This window comes from Cetorhinus maximus, chromosome 19 (assembly GCF_964194155.1).
Source record: "Cetorhinus maximus chromosome 19, sCetMax3.hap1.1, whole genome shotgun sequence".
Lineage (NCBI taxonomy): Eukaryota > Metazoa > Chordata > Chondrichthyes > Lamniformes > Cetorhinidae > Cetorhinus > Cetorhinus maximus.
Window position 1 is genome coordinate 10,129,952 of NC_135897.1, and position 10,718 is coordinate 10,140,669.

Sequence of the window (10,718 nt, forward strand, 5' to 3'; positions counted from 1 at the left end):
AGGAACGCCCGGGCACAGGAGGTTTGTGCTGTCTTCCCATAAGCAGCAGAGGTGTTGCCTGGAGTTTGCTTTCAGCCAATGAATAGTGCAGGGAAATACTGGCTGCATGCCTACCATGTCTGCATGCTGCCTGGGAAAACAGTAATAAGCATTGCAGTCCGTCTTCTGTGCGCCCATTTCTTCTATGTTCAGGTTTCTAAAAGAAAGACCTACGGAGAGACGGAGACCGAGTAATTTAGCAGAAAGTTAGAAGTTGCATGATGGGCGCACCTAGAGGTTAAGTAGGAACGGGGTGAGTTTGATTTGGGTGCCTCTGAAATCCACTGCATCAATTTCAGAGTGCATTAATATCAGTCAGCAGACAAGATTAATTAGAATGTAATGCTCAACATCCATGCTTGCACTATATTTGCACTGTCAATGTCACATCTGGTTAATGTCACCTCTGGGATCCCATGAATGCTATGCGCAATGGTTTGTCTGCCTGACCAAAAAAATAGGAAGAGAAGCATTGAAAGACAGAGAAGTTAAGAGGAGAAAACAGTCAAATAAAATATAGACAACAAAGAGTAAAGAGAGAGGTCAGAAAGAGAGTGGTAAAGAAGTAGAGAAAAATGACACAAGGAAAATTAAGAATAAGATTAAAGAGAATGAGCAGAAGAAGCCCCAGTTGTGTTTCAAAATCATTGTATCGATCCTTGAGAAGTAAATAAGTATATGGCAGAGTAGGTATATGATATGTAGTGCATTTTAGGTTAGGTTAACAGGCTAGAATAGGGAGTGGTGAAAGGTCAGGGTGTGGGTGCAGCGGAGCATGTTTCAAACCTGTGAGAAAAGGGTGGAAAGTCAATACCAGGATCATCAATAAAGCACATGGTCATTCTTCACCCTTGGATTTCCTTTAACTGTTAGAACCAAAAAATGCCTCTTTACTCAAATCAAGGTAAACTACAGCTGTGATCAGTTTGATGTGTGAGCTGATATTGGCTCTGTGATTCCCTACCTTTTGATACCAATCAGACAAAGGGGTGTTTTCGAAAAGTGAGGTTCAAGGGTAACAGGATATTGCTTTTCATTGATAAAAGAGTTTGGAATTTCATGGATTGATTTGGATAAGTCTGATAAATTCTCACTGAAACCACTTATGAAATAATAAATGGGCTTCTCAGGGTTTGCACAAGTTGCTGACTCCACAGAACAAACTGCCAATGCTGAAGGTACCAGCTTTTTGATGGAATCTATAAACATGAGCCCGGGTGTGGTGTCTGGGCTGACGTAATCAGCATCAGATTTATCCAAGCTATACTGGACCTGGTATTGTGTAACGAGATTGGATTGAGTAATGGCCTCATAGTGAAGGTGCCCTTAGGTAGTAACGATCATAATATGATTAATTTTTACATTCAGTTTGAGAGAGAGAAGAGTGGATCCAAGACTAGTATTTTAAACTTAAATGAAAGCAATTATGAGGGCATGAAAGCAGAGCTAGCTAAAGTGAACTGGCAAATTAGGTTAAGGGATAGGTTAATAGAGATGCCGTGGCAGACATTTAAAGAGATGTTTCGGAATGCATGTAATAGATACATTCCAATGAGAATGAAAAATTCCAAGGGGAGGACCCACCATCCATGGTTAACTAAAAAAGTTAAAGATAGTGGGCGGAATTGTCCCAGATTTGCACAGACGTTTTACCCGTCAGCCGCAATGGCGGGTTTTCATGCCGTATCGTCCCAAACATGCCACACCATTTATGCATTCCTGTGAAATGCCATTTCGATGGCAGACAGGCTCTGATGAGCCCGTGCGCCATCACCTCACCGCTTCATCACGCTGGTGCCATATTTAAAGTCCAGCCACACACACCACATCTCAGTGCTCCCAGCCCGCGACTGCTGCAGGGGAGATGTCCATGAAAGGCAAAAAGACAGCAGCCTCCAGGTTTAGCGACGCATCACTGGAATGCCTTTTGGATGCCATGGCATCCCACTGGGATGTCCAGTATCCCCACTCTGGCCGCAGGATGGGCAGCGGCATGACAAATCAGGCTTGGGAGGTGTGTGCACTGGTGGTCATCGCCAACGCCCTTCAAAAGAGGACAACCACCCAGTGCCGCAAGAGGATGAATGATCTCCTCAGTTCCGCCAGGGTAGTCACTCTTCTCATCACTCTCAACTCACACACTCACAAACCCATCACACACCCACAGGGATCTCATTCACTGCCAGTTCAAGGGACATCACCATTCACTCCCTCACGCACGCCGTCATTGTCCTCATCCCGTCCATGGGACTACTCACCACCCACACATGCCAGGCATACTTATCAACTGGCCTGGCAGGTGTCCTGCTTACACTCTCTCCATCTCTATTCATGCAGGACAAGCTGGCTCACAACAAGGGGGAGAGGTCGCAGACAGGTGGAGGGATGCCCAAAATCAAACTCCTCATGGACTTTGAAAACAGAGCCATCCAGCTGGCCAGCGATGATCTGGACCGGTCCTGTGCTGATGGTAAGGTCCACAGTGCTCTATCAAGTGAGAGTCCAGGAGTGCAACATCCATCAGTCAACCATGCTGTGTGTGATGTGTCCTGTTTCATAGGCCACTGCCATGCACTAGTTATCTCCCTTTGCTTCCGCAGGCACATCTGAGAAACAGCCGACGGAGTCCATGACCCAGGGCCTCCAAGCAAGACCGAAGAAACCTCTGAAGAGAAATCTGAAGGCACCCTCCCTGAAGTCCCATCACAGCCTCACCCACACCCTCCACCAACGCAGAGACACACACCTCGGTGGGACCTAGCTTTAGAATAGCCTCGGGGTCACAATCTGGTGAGCACATCGCACTGTCTGATCCACAACAGCCGGCAGCAGGGACTCTCCAGGTGTCCAACACTCGGAGGACTGCTGGAGGCCAAAAATTTGCTAAGTCCGAGTCGGATGATGAGCCTCTGGACTTAGTCATGTCACAGTTGCTGGATGTGCAAAGGCAAACTCAGGAACATCAGGAAGGGATGTCCGCTTCAGATTGCAGGGCCAAGGAGGGTGCCATTGCCACATAGCAGGCCCCGAAGGCGGGGGTTAACACATTGCTGGAGGCCAACTATGGCATCAGCGATGGATTTGAGCCCATGCAGCAGTGTAGGACCAATGTCCTAGACCAAGGTCTCCATGGAAGCCACGGGGCCGCCAGAGGACACCCGCCAAGGTGATCACAGACAGGGTGTTGCAGTCAGCAGGCTGCCTCCACAAGAATGTCTCCCTGCCTATGGCTCCTTGTTCTGATGAGCAGTGTTCATGTCACTCAGATGTGAAACCTTTCTGCGCAAGATAAAGGCAGGTGTCTCAGTCCAGTGCCTCTTCCCTGTGCTCTGTGCAGCCTTCAGACCACAGTGATGGTCCAGCCTCACACTCCCTGGACACATTACTGATGTCTGCACCTCGATGGTGTTGGTCATTGCTGCAGAATGTAGTGGGCAGGTGTCACAGAGTTCTCTCATTCTCTCTGTGTGCTCTCAGCACCTTTAAGGTGGGACTGAACCCCATCTCTTCAGCATCCGTGATTGGTGACGCTGTGTCCCTGAAGGGGTCAGGTGCTGAAGGTGGACAAAGGATTAGATGCTTCTAACGTTTCTTGGCTGCGTCTCTATGATATGGCCCTGATCATGGAGCGCAAGCGAGCTGCCCTTGGCTATACAGGAGTCAGACATTCTCAAAGGCTATGTGAAGATTTATGGAGTGTCCTCACTGCATGTCATCATCATCCTCCTGCAATCAAGCAACTATTAGGGCCTCCACTGCATCTCCATGACAGGAGCGTTCTCACAGAGGGTATTCACACTGCCCTAAGCCAGACTCAAGTCAAACGTTCACAGATGTAATGTGAGGATCTATGGGGTCCCCTCACTGCATGTCTTCTTCATCCTCCACAAAACCAGCAGCTATGAGGGCCTCCCGAGCATGCTTGCCTCGTCTGGCCAGTGCGAGGGCCTCATCCCTGTCATCACCGCCTTCGAGGACCTCCTCACCCTCATCCCCCTCAGCCAGCTCCTCTCCCTGCTGCAGCGCCAGGTTGTAAAGGACACAGCAGACAATGACAATCTGTGACACCCTCTGTGGACTGTATTGCAGGGCTCCACCAGACCGGTCCAATAACCGGAACTGCATCTTCAGCATCCTGATGGTCTGCTCCACCAAGTTGCGAGCTGCTGCATGAGCCTTATTATAGCGTCGCTCTGCTGCAGTCTGAGGCCACCGCATGGGTGTCATCAGCCACGGCCTCTGTGGGTAGCCCTTGTCCCTGAGGAGCCAACCCTGCAGCCTGTGGACCCTGGAAAACTTCAGGGATCTGTGACCGACTGAGAATGTAGGAGTTGTGCACAATCCCTGGAAACTGTGCGCACACCTGTAGGATGTGTTTCTGGTGGCCGCACACCAGTTGCACATTCAGCGACTGGAAGCCCTTGCAGTTGATGTAGTTGACCACGTGTTGTGACAGAGACCTGATGTGGGTGCAGTCAATTGCATCCTGTACCTGTGGGAAACCTGAGATCTGTGCAAACCCAATGGCCCTTGCATCCTGGCTATCCTGGTCCCAGGCAAATTGCACAGAGTTGTGTGCCCTCGCGAAGATGGCATTCCTGACCTCATGGATACATTTGTGGGTGTGGGCTTGTGAGATCCCACAGTGGTCACCTGTGGAGCCCTGAAAGGAGCCACTGGCACAGAAATTGAGCACTGCTATCACTTTCATGGCCACTGTCAGTGGATGCCCTCCATGTCCCTGTGGCGCCAAATCCTGCAGCAGGTGGCAGAGGTGATCAACCAGTTCCCTAGACATACGCAGTCTTTGGCGAAACTGGTTCTCAGTCATCTGCAGGAATGAAAGGCGGCGTCTATAGACCCTGAGTCTAGCCAGGCACCGACCAGCGACAGCTCACTGTGGCTCTTCAGCGGTGTGTGCAGGACCCCCAGCGGCCCACCATTCCAGAGGGTGCTGCTCCTCCCTCTGTGCAGCCAGGAGCCTAGCTGCTATCTCCTCCGTCGTCTTCGCTCTCTGTAGGCCATCAGGCTTACAGCTAGGTCACCAGGCTTCATGCTTCTGATGTACTCCTCCTGTAGGATGAAAGAGAGAGACACGCGGGTTAGCATGGGAGTACTAAGAACTCTCTTCATTAAGCCTGAAGACCCCTTAACGCTTCCCGGAGAGTGCTGGCCATCACGTGGATGGCCAGAGATTAGTGCGCTGCATGGCTGCCTGAGACCCCACCCACCTGCACCCCACTCCATATGGCTGCAGCTTTGCCCATTGGGCTGCACACTGTGCTCTCAGCTCAGGCACAGGCATTCTCCTAACCCGCACTGCAAGGCTGCACTGTTAGCTTGAACCATGGGGGAGACTGGTCCAAACCGGGATGATGACATTTCAAGAGGCTGTGAGCACCTCCACCAGTGACTGCCCCATGGCCAGCTTTAGCGAGGAGATTGTACAACGTGTGCGGTCATACAACTGTTCTGCAGTCCACTAATATGCTCATGAGCTCCAGAGCACTTGATGGCACTTTGATGCCTCTGCATTGCTTGAGTGGGCAGATAAGCTAGAAGCCCAACTCCAATCATATAGCACTTGAACTGCTTCAGCTGCAGCGGAATGGTCACTTTATATAAGGTGCCCCTAATGCGTGGTCACCCACCCCGCCACCCCAAATGCTTGTGCGCTATATTCAACCGCAAGGCAGCTCTTGCCTGCACGCCCTATAAGTCACCTGAACGGCAAGGCTGCCCTTGAGCACCCCCTCCCCAAACGCGCCTCAAGCTTGATTTCCAACAGGCGACCCAGGTGAGTGCTGCGCAACATTGCTGTGCACTCACCTCCGAGTTCCCCTCAAAGTGCAGCCCACCAAGTGCGCGCCTTTTATATGTGTTGTCGGCGTGCTTTCCCGCAGGCATGGACAGACGATCCAGCGGACGGGGGATGGTTCCAGTTGGGTGGCCTGATAATGATATGCAGGTGCATTAGAATGAGGTTCCCGGTGTCCAATGGCGGGACACGTGGCCCGTCGTTGGCGGGACGATTGTAAACTGGTTTCATACCGCCGTGAAACCGATCGCGCCATATTGTCCGCTCACGTCACCGAACATGCCCGATGCCAGCGGGCATGGAAAATCCCGGCCAGTATCAAACTTAAAGAAAAGTCATATAGTTGTGCCAGGCTAGGTGGCAGGTCAGAAGATTGGACAGAATGTAAAAACAGAATGACTAAAAGATTAACAAGGAGGGGAAAATTAGAGTATGAGAGAAAGCTAGCTAGAAATATAAAAACAGATAGGAATAGTTCCTATACATATGAAAAAAGAGGAGTTAACAAAGTGAGTGTAGGTCCTATAGAAAGTGAGTCTGGGAATTAATAATGGAAAATAAGGGGATGGCAGATGAATTGAACTTCCATTTTGCATCTGTCTTCACTACAAAGGATACAAGTAAAATCTCAGAAATAGCTATAAATCAGGAAATGGAAGGGAAGGAAGAACTCAAGAAAATTACAATCACCAGAGAAGTGGTACTGAGTAAATTGTTGGAGCTGTGGGCTGACAAGTCCCCAGGTCCTGATGGACTTCACCCTAGGATCTTAAAAGAAGTGGCTAGCGAGATAGTTGATGCATTGGTTTTAATTTTCCAAAATTCCTTAGATTCAGGGAAGATTCTATTAGATTGGAAGATAGCGAATAGAACTCCTTTATTCAAAAAGGGTGGGAGACAGAAAGCGGGAAACTACAGGCCAGTTAGCTTAACATCTGCCATAGGCAAAATGTTTGAAGATATTATTGAAGACGTTGTAGCAGGGCACTTGGATAAATTCAAGGTAATGAAGCAGAGTCAACATGGTTTTGTGAGAGGGAAATCATGTTTAAGCAATTTGTTGGAGTTCTTTGAAGGAGTCACATGTGCTGTGGATAAAGGGGAACCAGTGGGTGTGCTGTACTTAGGTTTCCAGAAGGCATTTGATAAGGTGCTGTGAGGAAAAAAGGGATAGCTTAAGTAAGTTATATGTGTATTTGGGTGTGTTAGGAATAAGGTACATCTTTAAGTTTAATTTTTATTTCTGTATTTGTGGGTTAAAAGGATGAAACCTAAGTTTTAGTTTCACTTTAAAAGATGCCTGCATTTTTATGAGATTTTATGAATCTTGAAGGGGAGATAAAAACAAACAAGGCAGAAAAAAACCTGTGCTGTTGCCTAACATGAAAGCAGCTTGAGTTCAGTTGGTCAGTGTGGTCTAAAGTTGAAAGGAGTTGCCAGCAGGAACAGCATAGGAGAGGGACAGATAGCAAGTCCCAAACCAAAGTTGAAACCAGCCACTAGGAGAAGCTGGCAGGAGAGAGCTGCAGGAAGCAGGTTTCCCCAAAGAACAGAAGAAGAGAGGTCCCGAGGAGACCTTCTAGTCAAAGGGAACAAACAGGAATTTTGAAAAGGTCCTGTTAAGTGAAGTTAAGAGTGAGGAGCAGAGAAAGGCTCCAAGCCTAAAGGGAGAAGCTGCCGGAAGCAGATTTAAAGCAATATAGGCTTGCGAGAAACCAGGAGATCCAAGAAGACAGCTGAAGGTCTGTAACTCTTTACTATGGACGTGTAAAGAATGTTCTGCCCACATGGCTGAGTATTTGAGAGAGTGTGTGTGGAAGCAAAGCTTAAATTTGTGTGGCAATCCAACAGACAGGAATATCAGAAGGAAAGTTCAAAACCCTGGAGGTGGACCCTTATGGAAGGTGTCTGAGAGAAAGTGTCAGTTTGGGAGAAGATCCCAAAGTGAGCACTTCAAGAGTGGAGATTGGAAACCCTCGTGTGAAAGACGAAGTTCAGTGAGACAGTGTGACCAGTGTCTGGGGGGGGAGTTGATGAGGGAACTATAGCACGTGTTTAGGGTGGCACCTGTCACTTGGTTTTAGAGTGTGTGTGCCTGACCACAGGTCGCCTATTAGTTTACATGGACTGTTTTACTTACTGTGAACATTAGAGTATAAGATAGCTTTTGTGACTTGTGTTATCCTTAAGAATCTGTATATATCTGTAAAGATATAGTTGTGAGTGAAAGAGCATTGTAATATAGTTCATCTTTCCCTGTTTAATTAAGAGTATACTTAAAAGTCACCACAGTCAGCTAATGAACTTTTGTTAAAAGTTCATCAACTGACTGCGGTGACTCTATTCAATTTCTAAACAAAAGAAAATAAAAGTTAGGATTGATCAAGCCGTGTTCCATCCTGGGATCTGATTTGTCCAGCAATAACATCAGCTGGGATCATAACAGCGCCAGATCAAAGGTTATTGCGGAAAATAAAAGCGCATTGTGTGAGGAGTAACATACTGGCATGGATAGAAGATTGGCTAGCTAACAGGAAACACAGAGTAGGCATAAATGAGTCATTTTCTGGCTGGCAAGATGTAACAAGTGGTGAGCCACAGGGATCTGTGCTGGGGCCTCAACTTTTTACAGTTTATATAATTAACTTGGATGAAGGGACTGATTGTATTATCAGCAAATTTAGCAACCATACCAAGATAGGTACGAAAGTAAGTTGTGAAGAGGACATAAGGAGGCTATAAAGGGATATAGATAGTTTAGGTGAGTGGGAAAAGATCTAGTAAATGGAGTATAATGTGGGAAAATGTGAAATTGTGCATTTTGGCAGGAAGAGTAAAAAAGAAGCTTATTATCTAAATGGTGAGAGATTGCAGAGCTCTGAGCTGCAGAGGGATCTGGGTGTCCTAGTGCATGAATTGCAAAAGGTCAGTATGCAGGTACAGAAAGTAATTAAGAAAGCTAGTAGAATATTATCATTTATTGTGAGGGTAATTGAATGCAAAAGTAGAGAGGTTATGCTTTAGTTATACAGGGCATTGGTGAGACCAAAACTGGAGTACTGTGTACATTATTGGTCTCCTTATTTAAGGAAGGATATAAATGTGTTGGAAGCACTTTAGAGAAGGTTTACTAGACTAATACCTGGAATTGGAGGGTTGTCTTATGAGGAAGGGATGGACAGGCTAGGCTTGTATCCGCTGGAGTTTAGAAGAGTAAGAATCATCTTGATTGAAACATGTAAGATCCTGAGTGATCATGACAGGGTGGATGTGGAGATGATGTTTCCTCTTGTGGGGAAATCTAGAAATATGGGTCAATATTTAAAAATAGAGGGTCGCCTATTTAAGACAGAGTTGAGGGGAAATTATTTTCTCTCAGAGGGTCGTGAGTCTTTGGAACTCTCTTCCTCGAAAGGCAGTGGAAGCAGAGCCTTTGAATATTTTTAAGGCAGAGCTAGATAGATTCTTGATAAACAAGGGAGTGAAAGGTTATCAGGGGTAGGCAGGAATGCGGAGCTGAGGTTAAAATCAGATCAGCCATGATCTTATTAAATGGCAGAGCAGGTTCAAGGGGCCGAGTGGCCTACTCCTGCTCCTAATTCAGATGTTCATTTGTTGAAAATGGATGGTGAGTTTAACTTGTCTGTCGAGGAAAACACAAGCAAAGAGAAACAGGGTGACCAGGTATAATCTGTTCTGCTTTTTCATGGTTTCAGATTCTTCCTCAGTGACTGTGTGAAACATAAAGGCAAACACCTGCTTCACTGAGATTTTTTTTAAACATAATTGGATTTTACTCATAGTAACAATGTCTGGGTTTTTCAAAGGCCCTTTAGTCCTTGAAACCCATTCACTCCAGTCCATGTGTTATTGTGTGATTGACTTTATTTCCTCATTGTACCACCTATTAATTCCTTATCGCATGTAACTCTTTTGAGTACAATCACAGTTCTTGGTTTCCGGGAGTGGGACATGAACCCACAACCTTCTGATTCAAAGGCGAGGGTGCTATGAACTGAGCCACAGCTGACACCTCCATAATAATTCCTTATGTTGGATGGAAACATTAAGTTTATTAACAAGGTACTCAGCAGCAACTACACATGTGCTTTTACTTTAAACTCTATCTCTACACAACCAACTACTGACTACTGAGGTAACCCATGCTGCTCTTCTATTGGTTACTAAAGATCATGTGATCTTCCTTAACAAGCATTATTCTTAAAGGTATATTACACAGTAAATAAAACCATATTACCACATCCCTCCCCCTTTACACAAATATACATGTTATATTTACAAATACAAATGTCTCAAAACACAAGATATTTACACTGGTTCAGGAATTTACAAATTCGGTCTTTCTGGTGGTTTCCCCATGCGTGTAGAACGTCTCAGCTCTACAACTTCAGATTCTTTGTCAGGAACCTCCTTTTCTGGAGTTGCCTGAACATCAGGTGCTTCGGTGGGCACTTGCAGTTCTGTATCCTCAACTCTTACAGGAACATCAGACATGTCTGTACTGGGTTGAGTATCCTCAACAGGAAATGCAGACCCGGTCATGGTCACTGGTAGAATCAATTCTTGGTGATCTGTTTCTCTCTTCCTTAGATGAGGCACATGTCTCTGTATGACTCGCCCTTCCACCTCCACGTGGTAAGATAGAGCTCCAGTCACTGCACTTATTTCACCTGGCAACCACTTTGACCCTTCTCCGAAGTTCTTCATGTATACCGTCTCTCCCATGGTAAATTTCCTCTCACGACTATGCCAGTCGTGTCTAGTTTTCTGGCTTCCCTGACTCCTTTCCACCTTCCCCTCTAAATTCGGCATTATTAAGCTCAATCTCATCCTGAGACAT